The sequence below is a fragment of the Mus caroli genome, unplaced genomic scaffold, assembly GCF_978045245.1.
Source record: "Mus caroli unplaced genomic scaffold, Mus_caroli_1 scaffold_13, whole genome shotgun sequence".
NCBI classification, from domain to species: Eukaryota; Metazoa; Chordata; class Mammalia; order Rodentia; family Muridae; genus Mus; species Mus caroli.
The window spans coordinates 87,414,791-87,428,011 of NW_028227268.1; the positions used below are offsets into that span (position 1 = coordinate 87,414,791).

At 47.0% G+C, this 13,221-nt stretch overlaps 1 protein-coding gene across 1 annotated transcript in view; it reads left to right on the forward strand.

The window, feature by feature from the left end:
- The window catches only part of Wwc1 (WW and C2 domain containing 1), a 141,566-nt gene that overhangs the window by 22,668 nt on the left and 105,677 nt on the right, over positions 1–13,221 (forward strand). The gene's annotated exons all lie outside the window — the stretch shown is intronic.

The window sequence follows — 13,221 nt, forward strand, 5'->3', positions numbered from 1 at the left end:
GTTTGTTTGTTTGTGTGTACGTACACATGCATGTGTACATGTGTGCATGTGCTTGAATGAGCATGCATATTGTCACAGAATAGCCTCCAGCGTCTGTTCTCTCCTTCCAGTATGTGTGTTCCAGGGGTTGAACTCAGGTTGTTACCTCTGGCTTCAAGTGGCTTTTCCCACTATGACATCTTGTATCCCAGGGAATATATTTATATATTTAAATGATTGCTTGCTTGCTCGCTTGCTTTCTTCTTTCTTTCTTTCTTTCTTTCTTTCTTTCTTTCTTTCTTTCTTCCTTCCTTCCTTCCTTCCTTCCTTTCTTTCTTTTGTTCTTTCTTTTCTTTCTCTTCTTCCTTCTTTCTCTTTGCTTCTTTTTTTTTTTTAAGATTTATTTATTTATTATATGTAAGTACACTGTAGCTGTCTTCAGACACTCCAGAAGAGGGCATCAGATTTCGTTACGGATGGTTGTGAGCCACCATGTGGTTGCTGGGATTTGAACTCCAGACCTTCAGAAGAGCAGTCGGCACTCTTAACCACTGAGCCATCTCGCCAGCCCCCTCTTTGTTTTTTTATATGGTATCTTTTGTTGTTGTTCTTTTAGAGGTTTGAGGTTTTTGTTTGTTTCCTGTTTTTAAGGTTTACTCATTTTTGTGTGTGTATGTGAATGAGTGTGAGTGGATGCAGCATATGTGTGGATACCAGAAGAAAGGGTCAGATCTCCCGGAACTGGAGTTACAGGTGGGTTTCGAGCCATCTACTGTGGGTGCTAGGAACCGATCAGGTGTCCTCTGGGAAAACAGGAAGTGCTCTTACCTGTGGAGCTCTTGCGTTTTCATTTCTGATATGATACCTGCTGTCAGTAAAGGTCTTCTTCAGCTGCGTGTTGATGAAGAGTGTGAAGCCAGAAGGTCTGAGAACTGTTTCAGTGGAAGACTGGGACGAGTCTTTCAATAAAGGTCCGGCCTGTAAAGTGCTTTGTGCACAACACCAACTTTGCCTTAAACATTCAGTTCTGGTGCATCAAAGCAGCTGAAGGCAGTATGTGAATAAAGAGAGGGGGCTGTGTCTCAGCGGTAATTTGGGGGAGATGGATAATGGCAGATTTGGCCTGCAAGCTATGCTCTGGCCCCCCTCCCCATTTTCTGAGTTAATAAGCCTGAAGAAAGGGGAGCCCTGTCTGTCATATAAATCGATTTAACCCCAGCAACGTCTCAACAGGGCCTGCTTGTTACTTAGTGAATGCCAGTAATTTCAGCAGAAACAGTGTTTGGCTGCTCATAGCGTAGGTCAAATAGTAGTGGCTCACTGGCAAGATAGATGTTGGCTTTCTTGTTATATTTTTTTCAGAAAGATTAAGACCATAGAATAAACCTGTAATTGCAGCACATTGCATGCATCAGGGGATCTGAAGTTCAAGGGCAGCCAGAAGTCCATAATGACACCTTTCTGTAATTTCCTCCCTTCCTCGTTACCCTCAGCCAGTTAGGGCTGGGATACTGACCCCATGCTGTCCTCAGGGTCCCAGGCTCCTTATGCCATTTTATTCTATATTGTCATTCTTTTAAACCCATAAATTCACTTCTTAGTTCGACAGCAAGCCTCACTGGGATTACTCTGACGAGTTAGTAAATTAACTGCCTACCAAAGCAAAACTTAATATTCTTTAAAGCCCAACAAGTTGACATTCCGCGTGTGCAATGTATAATGGGAAGTAATGGATTTGCGGGAATGGCAGTAGAAACCGTGATGCCAGGCGGGGTATAATCAGCTGGAAATGACTTGATAACAATTGTTCTATAACAATTCTTGATGATTCCAAGGACAGGAAGTCAAGAGAGATAAAATATCCAGATGAAAACTTCCATATCAAAAAGAGAAAATGTGCTAGGTGAATTTAAGTCTAGATACTGTAGGGGAGAGACTGAGAGCATGGATGAGCACCTATGATAAGACTATGTCAGACTAGAAAAGAATAAGGAGAAAGCTGCGGGAGGGGTAGAGCCTTAGTGGTCTGTGGGACATTATAAAGCAGTCAAGGCTACATAGACACTGTCTCCAAAAAACAGGGGAGGGGAGGGGAGGGGGGAGGGGAGGGGAGGGGAGGGGAGGGGAGGGGAGGGGAGGGGGAATGTGTATTTAGAGTTTGGAGATCTGGCTCAGTGATTAAGACCTCTTGCTCTTCTTGTAGAGGACTAGAGTTTGGTTCTCAGCATCCAAGCCACACAGCTCACAGCTGCTTGTAACTCTAGCCCCAGAGGATCAGACTCCTTCTAGACTTTAAGGGTGCCTCACACACACACACACACACACACACACACACACACACACACACACACACACACTAAATCTTAAAATGTGTTTTAGCATTCATAAAGGAAATGCAGAGGACAGTTTGGGGTGCGGTGCTACATGTAGATATGAATGCATAAAGACCAGAAGCTTTTACAGTTGATGAAAATACCAACCCCCAGATCCAAGAAACAACGGAGTCCAAGCAGAACGGGCGGTTTGTTATACAAAGACCTACTCCTGGACACATCAATCCAAACCAGTGAAGACTGGGAAGGGGGTGAGAGTCTGATGGAGTCTGGAAAACAACACGCAGGAAGCCAAGAAGGGCTGGCCAGTGGGGAACAGTGAGAGGAGCTGAGGACCTCAGGGTCGGATGGGGGCAGTGATAGCCAATGAAGGATGGGGTGAAATCCCAAAGGTGCTGCTGAAAGGGGAGGGAAGGAATGCCACCCTGTAGTTCTGTGACCTGTAAAACAGTGTCCTCGGAGAAATGAGGTGAAAATGCAGACATCTTCAAATGAAGTATAAGTGTGAGAGAAATTATCGCCAGGAGAACCACATCACACACACACACACACACACACACACAAATGTTAACCTCTTGGCAGACAAGCATGACTCTGTGCGTGACCCAGAAACACAAGGAGGGTTGCTTTCTTTGTTTTTGCATTCTCACAATGCATTCTAGGCTGACTTTGAACTTACAATCTTCCTGCCACCTGCCACAGCCTCTCCAGTTGGCTCCCAGTGGACCCAGCTTTAAAACACGTGTTGTCTTCATTGTGCTAAAAGAGATTTGAGCATTAAAACTAAAGCAGACGTAGTAATGATGCATTGTGGGTAAGTTCTTTAGAGGCTGAAAAGTAGGCACAAGGAATCAAGACAGAGATGAAACAGATCAAAAACAAGGGGGGAGAAGGTTGACCTAAAGCTACTCATGTCTGTGATCCATTAGAAATAAATAGACTGGCTGGGCATAATGGCGCACACTTTTAATCCTAGCACAGAGGCAGAGGCTTTGAGTTCAAGGCCAACCTGGTCTACATAGTAAGACCCTGTCTCCATCAGTCAGAATACTCCAGTTTAAAGGTGGATATTGGTCTGGGTGTAACTCAGTGTTAGACGACTTGTCTAAGATGTGTAAAGGCTCTGGATTCAATCTCCAATAAAATGCAAAAAAACAAAAAAAAACCCAACCAAACAACAACAAAAAACCTTTGCAATAAAATGAAAGAAAACAAAGGGAGATGACAGTCAGGCTGGGAGTAAGACTCAGATATATAGGTTGCCTAGGTAAGATTTACTCTAATTTGGTTCAGTGGCAGGTTAGAAGTAACAGAGTAACAAAGTTATATCATAGAGTTCTCAGAACAGAGCTAGAGTGGCCCGAGCAGAGTCCCCAGAAAGGAGCTTTAATAATTACAGACACATTCATCAAGACAAGACAGGGCCGCTTGGGCAAATAAATACCTGATAGCTGAGTTAGGTGAAGAAGTGACAAGATCCGGTAGAGCAAGCTTGGTGGCTCTCAGCAGGGGGTGGACTCCTGGATCCACTTCCTCATTCCAGTCCTGGACTTCTATGAATCACTGACAAGAAAACAAGTAGACAGAAGAGCTGACCTCCCAGGCTTCCCTCTGTACTCTGTGTTGGGACCACCTGTTTCCTACACATAGGCCCCTAGGATAGGAGGCCCACCTTAAATAACAACCAAAGGATAACCCATCCCTGGCTGTTCTTGCCATGTAGACTTTTCTGGAAATCTCCAAGCTCAAATGGGATCCCAGCGGGGACTTTGGACCATGTTTGCTGGTGTTGGAGAAAACTAGATGGGATGCTGGAGTGACAGATGGGATCGTTGTTGGTCATCAGGAACTCTGGTGCCTTAGAACACTGGAGTGGGTAGAGATGCCACCCTTGGATATTTAGATGTTAAAAGGAACCTAGGTAGAGTAGGAGCAGCTATGTTTGCAGTAATAATGGAAAGCTGCTGGACAAAGGAGGAAGAGGAAGAAGTGTATGTCTGGCAGAGCCCTGAGTGCCCACAGGTCATGTGAGCCATGCTCTCCAAGCCTGTGTGCCTGCCTGCTGTCCTCCCTCTCCTTTTTTACTCCTCCCTCCATTTCTTCCCTCCTTCTCTTCCTTAAAAATGATAAATTATGACAGTTATGCATAGCACATGCTCTAGCCAACCTTAATTGTCAACTTGACATAGCCCAAGTTATCTGAGAAGGGAGTCTCACTGAGGGATTGCCGGGAGCAGGTCGGTCTTTGGGGTTGTCTTGGTTGTTGATATTGGCAGGTCAAGCCTACCTTGGGAGGCACTATTCCTTAGGGCGGTGTAAGATTGAGCGTGAGCCTACAGGAGATACAGCAAACGATTTTCCTTTTGTGGTTTCTGCTTCTGTCCCTGCTTAAGTTCCTAATGTAGCTGATGGCTCTAGGTACATGGCATAAGTAGAAATACACCCCATCCATCTCTTTTGTGACTGGCAAGCTTCAGATCCCGCTGTGGTTTTCCCTCGTCTGTGGATGGACACTGTGTGACTTCCACCTTTCAGCCATTGCCAGCAATGCTGGTATGATGCTACTTATGAGCATGGTGTGAGCTGATAGCTTTCTTACTTTTGCTTTAGGATAATAAGATGGGAATTGGTGTCTAGGTTCCTGGGGTGTGACAGTTTTATGCCACGTTTGTTGGTACAAAAACAAGTAACTGGCGATTTTGCCCTTGTGTGCCTGCAGATCTAAGGACATGACTGACAGACACTTGGAACAGTTCAGGTCTTCTGACCCAGTTCACTTTCTGGCCATGGTCACTGACTGACCTGAGATGTCACTTACTGTTTCAGCTACTGTGGTAATTACCTGTCGGGGTGAGCCGACTCCCTTTGGAATTTTCTTCCTTGAGATGGTCTTGCTGGTGTCAAGCTTACTGTTTAGCCAAGGATGGTCTTCTGCTCCTACCATCTGAGTGCTGGATTACAGTGTAACCCACCATACTTGTTCTATTCAGGGCTAGGATTGAACTCAGGGCTTTGAACATGTGAGGCAAACACTTTACCAACTGAGCTACATCCCTAGCCCCTACTTTTGGAATTTTCTTCCAGAAATTGAAGAGCAAATTGCTGCCCTTCCCAGAAGTACCTCCTGATTCTTCAGTGTCCATAGAAAACCCCAGTTGATGGTCACATACCTCTGAGTGGCTACTGGCCTTCCAGACCCCTCCCTCCAGTCTATTCTGTCACTTGGTCATTAGGTCATTTGCTTCTCCTTGCCCTGTGTATGATCATGACATGCATGTGTGATATGGGCTGTTAGTTATAGGGTTCAGAGCATGAGGAATGGGTCATTCATCTAGGGTCTCCTCTGTGCTTCTCAAAACCTGGCAGGGTAAATCCCTCCATCTGCAGTTGACTAATTAGGCAACCAGAATTCTCTTGACTTCAGAATGAGTTCCCCCATGAATTTGGCTTGAGAAGACCACAGATAACCTGGAGGTGGCAGGAATCAATGCCCAGGGCTTCTGCTTTTGCTTCGTGTCAATGAAGGGGAACTTAGGACCTGGCCTGCCTGAAGAATGAACAGCCAAGAGCTTATTGATACTTGCCTAAAGAAAATGAGGCCATAAAGTGTAAATGGTGCCAAGATACCCTTAAGTTGGCAGCTTTTTCCCCCTCCAGAAAAGTGTGCAATGATTCTGTCGGGTTATTGATGAATATAACATGCCTGTCTCGTTCTAAAGAACCCAGGAAGCAGGGAAGCCGCCCCAATCAAAGCACTGTATTCATGCAGATCAGCTCAGGATATAGGCTGCCCTTGAGAAGTCAGAGCAATGGGTGGACACAAACTCCTTCCTACAGAGGGCAGCCCATGAGGCACAGCTGCTGGAGAGAGAAGTAGGATGAGAAGCCCTGTAAAGGGTGAAGTGATTGGGTCAGTGTGACTGAGCATCTCAAGGCCGAGCTGGGACTCACAGTAAGAGAACCCGGGTTCTGCTCTGTGAGCTGTGAACTGCAGGCTGCTCTTGACTTTGGAAAGATGGCAGCCTCACAGTCCTGACCAGGTTAGCCCTCCTCACCCATCTCCTCACTGCTGACCATCCAGAGGCAGGTGTTAACCATCTACACAGTAGTCAGCATGGACCTGGAACACAGTTGGCTGTAAAGGACACTGTTTCCTATGAACAGAGTCTCTTAAGTTCTATGACCAGACCCACCCTCCACTCAGGCCACCTGATCAAGACTCTTGGTTGGTCTCAAGCAGCAGAGTGCTTGTCGATAGCGTCACCATGCCACCTCTCCTCTTCTCCTTGCTAGGAAAGTACTGGCACAGTCTCAGTCTGGTGACTCCATTTGCCATGGCATCTGTTACCCTGTCAAGTCAGCCAGCGTGCGCCATGGGCACCATCCCACTGCCCTTAAACATCCATGCCTTGTAGAGAAGACCAGCTTTGTCTGTCTGGCACAAGCAGGTGGGCAGACAGCGTGGTTTTTCCTGCCTGATGTTTTGGTTCCCCCTTTCAGCATGCTCCTGCCTCTCTTCCTCAGAAGGATAGCAGCCAAGAAGAAAGTCCTCCTTAGCCAGGCGGTGGTGGAGAATGCCTTTAATCCTAGCACTGGGAGGCAGAGGCAGATGAATTTTTGAGTTCCAGGACAGCCAGGGCTATTCAGAGAAACCCTGTCTCGGAAAAAAAAAAAGGAAGGAAGGGAGGGAGGGAGGGAGGGAGGGAGGAGGAAGGAAGGAAGGAAGGAAGGAAGGAAGGAAGGAAGGAAGGAAGGAAGGAAGGAAGGAAGGAAGGAAGGAAGGAAGAAAAAGTCCTCTTTGAGAGTTTCCAGGAGGCCACTTGAGAGCACGAGAGGTGTTCTCTTCCACCCTGAACTTCACTTCATTTTTAAAAAATTTATCCATCCATCCATCCATCCATCCATTTGTGTATGACAGGGTTTCTCTGTGTAGCCCTGGCTGTCCTGGAACTCACTCTGTAGACCAGGCTGGCCTTGAACTTAGAGATCTGCCTGCCTCTCCCTACCCAGTGTGGGATTAAAAGCATATGCCACCACCACCTGGTTTAAATTTTATTTATTATTTATGTGTATACACATGTGTGTTGGGGGTGTCTACATGTGTGCATGAGTATATGTGCCTGTCTAGGCCAGAAGAAGGTTTTAGATCCCTTGACACTGGAGTTAGTTACAGGTTTTTATGAGCCACCCGCCTGCTGTTGATCCTCTGTAAGAGCAGCAAGTGCTTTCAACCACGGAGCCAGCCGTTGTTATTTTCCTATTTTAGGTGTTTAGAAAGGACTCTCTCCTCTTTGGAGGCAAGACCTCAGAGACAGCCTTCCAGGCTTTGCTTCCTCTGTGTGACTCTTAACCAGTGTCAATGTTTACCTGTGTGTTGTAAATCCTCCGAGGTGGGGGTGGGGAGGACGGATTTCAAAAGCAGGTGTCCTGCCAGCCAGAGTTAAAGCTTAATCTGCTGTTTTGGGTGTTTGGAGGGTTGGGGAGAGGAGGGCAGAGTATTTATAACTCAGCTAAAGCACCTGGGATCCCGTCTTCCCAGCCTTGGAGGAGCAAGCCTAGGAAGCCCCCTCTTTGCTTCTCCCCTTGGAGGGGAGGTCAGCCCCTGCATGTGGGAGCAACCGAGCGGGCCAGTCTTTAAAACGGTGGAAAGATAAACAAAGGGCAAGTGAAATGATGCAATTGGAGCCTGATCACAAGCCCAGGCTCTGGTGCGAATGTCAAGTCTCCAAAGACTGAGTGAAGGCAAAGGTCCTGGCCCCTCAGCAATCGCTCACAGAAGGGTCCTGGGCAGCTGGGCCGTGGAGACCTTTGGGACTGCTTGGGGACTGTGCTTTCAAGGAAGAAATATGGTGAATTTCAGAAGAGGGCCCAAAAAACACCACCTTAGAAGGAACCCATGAGCCAGGAAGACATTCTTTGGAGAGAAGCCATTGACAGGCTGTCCCCTTGACCTTCTCCGAGGGTCAGGTTTCTCGTTAATAAATTGGAGTGAGCACCGGGCACCTTTAGAATTAGCATCATTTATCTTGTTTGCTCAGCACTGGTTTTGGCTATTGTTTATGAGGTCAGTGTTGTTGTCCCCACCCTATGGCACTCACCACAGGTACGTGGAGTGGAATGTGCTAGAGAAGCCTGGCCGGTCTTTCTCTTTCCTCTGTTCAACCGGAAGGTGCTGGGGATGGCGGAGAGGGAAAATAACATGGCACAAAGAGGAGGGTACAACACAGTTGTCAGGGGCCATTGGCAGGAGCACATAGATTTGGGGATTCTAGGTCTCTATGGTAGAGGAGATTGGGATCCTGGTCACCCCTCACTGTCATTGTCTTCTGTGGGAAGCAGCTGATGCCGTTAGAGTTTGCTCTATCACTCCCTCCACTCCTCCCCTGAGACCTTATCAATGAGCCTGAACACCAAGAAGTAGCTAGGTGACTCAGCCGTTCTCCAGGTTGGGGCCATCACAGTGTGCACTCTGCCCCTCCATAGGGATTGGGAGTCAGAGATACAGCTTTCTTGCTACCTCAACTATGCATTCAAAAGCAGGAAAACCAGCAGCTAGCCAGCCCCACACCTCTCCCTAGAGGCCCATGTGGGCACTGACAAGAGTAAGGCAAAGGTGGGTGTGGTGTGTGCATACCATGGTGTGTGCCTCTTCAGGAAGCAGAGGCAGGAGGATTAAGATTTCAAGGCTAGTCCGGGCTATGCCAACCCAACCGAACAGTGAGGCGTAACTACAAGAGGTGAAAATAACATCCCAAGATCCCTTGGGACTGAGAATAGTCGGCTTCGTGTTGAGGAAAAGGCATCTAAAATGCTCACACACACACAGCTGCTCTAACTCTAAAGACGTGTCAACATCCCAGGAATGCTTGCCCCCCCCCATAGCTGCTGGGCCAGCAGCACCCAGTGTAAGGTCCTGTTTGAGCACAGCCCTGTTTTCCCACTCCCCCTGCTTCCTTGGGTCATGCTGGGATTTGAATTCACAACCCACATCAGCTGAGACTCTGGAGTTTTGTTTGGAGACAAGGTTTCAGTGATTTCCCCAGCCAGGCCTCAAAGTTGGTATGTGGCCAAGGACAACCTTGAGGTTTATTGAACCAGGGCTCTGTCTAAAGTTGGGCAAGCACTCGACATACTGAGCCACATCCCCGGCTGGAATTCACTGTAGCTCAGCCATCATGTTCAGGATTAACCAGCGAATATCTCCATGTCAGGGGGAGTCTTACACAGACTCTTGTTACTATCTCCACGTGCGTGAATTATGCTGTGCTGGGTGATGAATCCCAGAGCGGCCTCCTGTCTCTTAAGTGCTGAACCACCTCTCTAGCCTTAGAGAGCTCATCTCAAGAAAGCTAAGGACAAAAAGAAGAAGAGTGGCCCCAAAGACTGACACTGAACTGCACAGTCAGGGGACTGGAGACTTTGTCCTGTGCTGAGGATGGAAGCCAGGGCTCTGTGGGTGCTAGACCAGCCCTTCACAGGTGTGACTGAGATCAGTACCTTAGCTGACTTATTTTGTGTCTTTGTGTTTTTGTGCATGTGTAGATACAGTATCATCAGTAAAGAAAGCATTTGAGGGGAGTGGCAAGGTGGCTCAGTGGGTAAAATTTCTGCTGCCACACCTGATGACCTGAGTTTGAAGTGTGCACACTCGAGTGTACGTGGGCAAGCACACACACACACACACACACAATGCAGTAGGTGTTTTTAAAAAACGCATAGGGTCATAGAGTACTGCAGTGCTTTCTCTCTTAGTTGTTCATACAATAGTACTGTGTGTGTGTGGTGCTTTCTTAGTGACGGTCTGAATGTATACTTGATCTGTGTGTGTGTGTGTGTGTGTGCGTGTGTGCGGGTGCGGGTGCGGGTGTTTGAAGAGGCTAGACGACAGTATCAGATCTTCTGGAGCTGAAGTTACCAGCTGTGCTGAGCCACCTGATGTGGATGTTAGGAACAGAATTTGATCCCCTATTAGAGAAGCAAGCAGTCTTATAACCACAAGCCATCTCTCCAGTCCCATTATTAGCAGTATCTCACAGAAATAGTCCCTTTGCTTAAGATTCTTATACCTTCTCTGCTGTGGCTCTTAGTGCAATGACCGTCATGCCCCGTGTGCCCAGGATTCTCCTGTAAGCCTGAGCAACCTTCACAATACAGAACCTTGCAAATGCTGGTCCTGCTAGCTAGAATTTTCTTTCTTCTCTCCACCTGTATCTCTGTCCATGCATATTTAATACATCCTGGGGAAGCCTTTCTCGATCTTGAACATAATGACCCCCACACTACTCCATTGGGTGCTGCCATTTTGCAGAACTGCTAAGCTTATTTTTGTGTTAGTTCCTCCAGTGTACCAGAATTTCCAGAGTGCCCAGCTCAGTGAGCCCTGAGCATGTATGTTGGGCCAGTGAATGAATGAGTGACCCTACTGGTAAGCAATGATGCTTTTCCCACGAACCAGGGAGCAGGCCTTACCCCATAGGAGTGCAGCTTAGGATGGAGTTGAAAGCTTTTGAGATCCAGACCACCGGACCAGCCAGGAGGCTGATTGGCAAGGCAGAATGCTGCAGGTCCCTCTGGTATCCTAGATACCAAGAGGGTGGGAATGTAAACTGGGCCCAGAGACTACATTCTTGAAATTTCAATGCAGCCTTGAAGGAGCCTGAAGGGAAGTGAACCTGACCTTCAAGTTCTTGCTTTTTTTCTCCACCCCCACTTGAAAAAAATCAAGATAAAGGGTACAATCATGCTACACATTCTTTCTGTGGGGGTAGAAGCCGGGTCCGAGTCACCCTCCACTGTCATCTAGGTCCTCTTGCAGGTTGTGGGGCAGCAAGATTCTCTATCTCTGCCCTCCAAGGAGCTACAGAGAATCCTAGTGGATAATCCCTAGGGACTTGCAGGAACATTCCCAGACAGGTCCTAAAATGAGATGACTGGAAGATGGGGAAGCATCCACTGGACTACCCCCACCCCATCCCCTACTACACTTGTATGCAAGGAATTATTTTGCCAGTTAGACAGGGGAGGAATTAGGGATCAGAGAATTGCTGTCACGTGGCTCAGGTTGGAAATGCCCGTGTTTGAACGTGGATCTCTGCCTCTCAAAACTCACATGGCTCCACTCTTACCACTGGACCACCAACCCGTCTGCTTACCACCAACCCGGCCCGGCGATACAGTTACATGTGTCTTTCTGGGCTTCTTGCTCAGTGACTCTCTCCTGCATATAAAGCTTGTTGAGGAAGATAGGGTCCGCCTGGTTTTGGCTGGTGAATAACTGATATCTAGAGAAACTAATCTACCCCCAGGCATAAGCTTTCCTTCCTCTGGTTAAAGGGAAGTCTGTGCTGGACACAGGATCACTTTCCTCTGTGGTCTTCTGTTTCCTTATCTATTGAGTGATGGCTTTGACTCTCAGATGGTTTCAGAGCTGTGTCTTCAGATGAGATCTGCATTGAACTTAGCACACCAACCACTCTTCTGATTCCTGGTGCCTACAGCCTCAGTTCTCCTGGGTATGTGGGTGCTTAGGATCCATTTGTGCCTCTCTGATGGATGTGGTTGCAAAAAGCCTGTCCAGTATGTACAGCAACATCAGTGACTTGCCTTGCTGCTATTAACACAACGAAAACAAGGAGGAAAGTTTTGCTTGGCTCGTAGCAGGCAAGGCATGTGATGGCTGGTCACATTGCATCTGCATTCAAGAAGTAGAAACAGACAGACAGACAGACAGACAGATATGGGTGCCGTTTGTCCTGTACTTTTTCTTCAGTCTAAGACCCCAGCACCACTCATACCTGGAGTACTGACCACGTAAGTAAGATCTTTCAGGAACTACCACCATAGCCACGGGAAGAGATGTTTCCATGGTAATTCTAAATTCAATCGAATCGGCAAGGAAGATTAGCCTTTGAAGCAGCTCTCTTTGTTTTTGTGTTTTCTCAGTCCGGTGAAAGAGCCCAACAGCGTTCTCACGTTTAAGCACATCAGTAGCTAGGTACAGTCATGCACACCTGTAATTCCGTATGCTGGCCAGCTTGGCTACGGCTTCATTTTTCCCATGTGTGAGAAAAGTAATGGTGAATACCCCAGACCCCAGTTTCCAATTAGAAAGATCCTGGCTGGTGTTTGTTTGTTTGTTTGGTTGGTTTAAAGATTTATTATTTATTTATATGTGTTTATCTGGGTACATGTATGTGTTCATGTGAGGGTAACCCCTAAGGGGGCCTGAGGAGAGTTCAGATCCCCTGGAGCTAACAGTTCTGAGCTGCCTGACAGGTGGGCTGAGAAGGCAGGGTCCTCTGGAAGAGCAGCACTTGTTGACTGCTGGGTAATTCTACAGCTCTCAAATACTCGCCAATATACTCATTTACCAGTGTCACTAAGACCTATGCCTGTAATCTCAGTACTTGGGAGGCTGAGGCAGGAGAATACCAAATTTGGAGTCAACCTGAACTTTATAGCGAGAGCTATCTAAAAAAGAAAAGATGACTGCAGATATTAATAGCATCTGAAATCCAGAATAATTGGAAATCCAAACCTTTTTTGATCACCAATACATGGCCACAAGTTGAAAATGATGCCATGTGACATAGATGGTAATCGTAGGAAACACCAGAGCACTAAAAATGTCATATAAAATTACCTGCAAGAGGGCTGGAGAGATGGCTCAGCGGTTAAGAGCACTGACTGATCTTCCAGAGGTCCTGAGTTCAATTCCCAGCAACTACACAGTGGCTCTCAACCATCTGTAATGGATAGTATACTCCTATACATAAAATAAATAATTCTTTGAAAAAAATACCTGCAAGCCACATATATACCATATACATTAAACATAAAATCATTTTGTGTTGGTATATATGTGTGCATGGCATGGGTGCATATGTGTGGAAGTCAGAGATAACCTTGT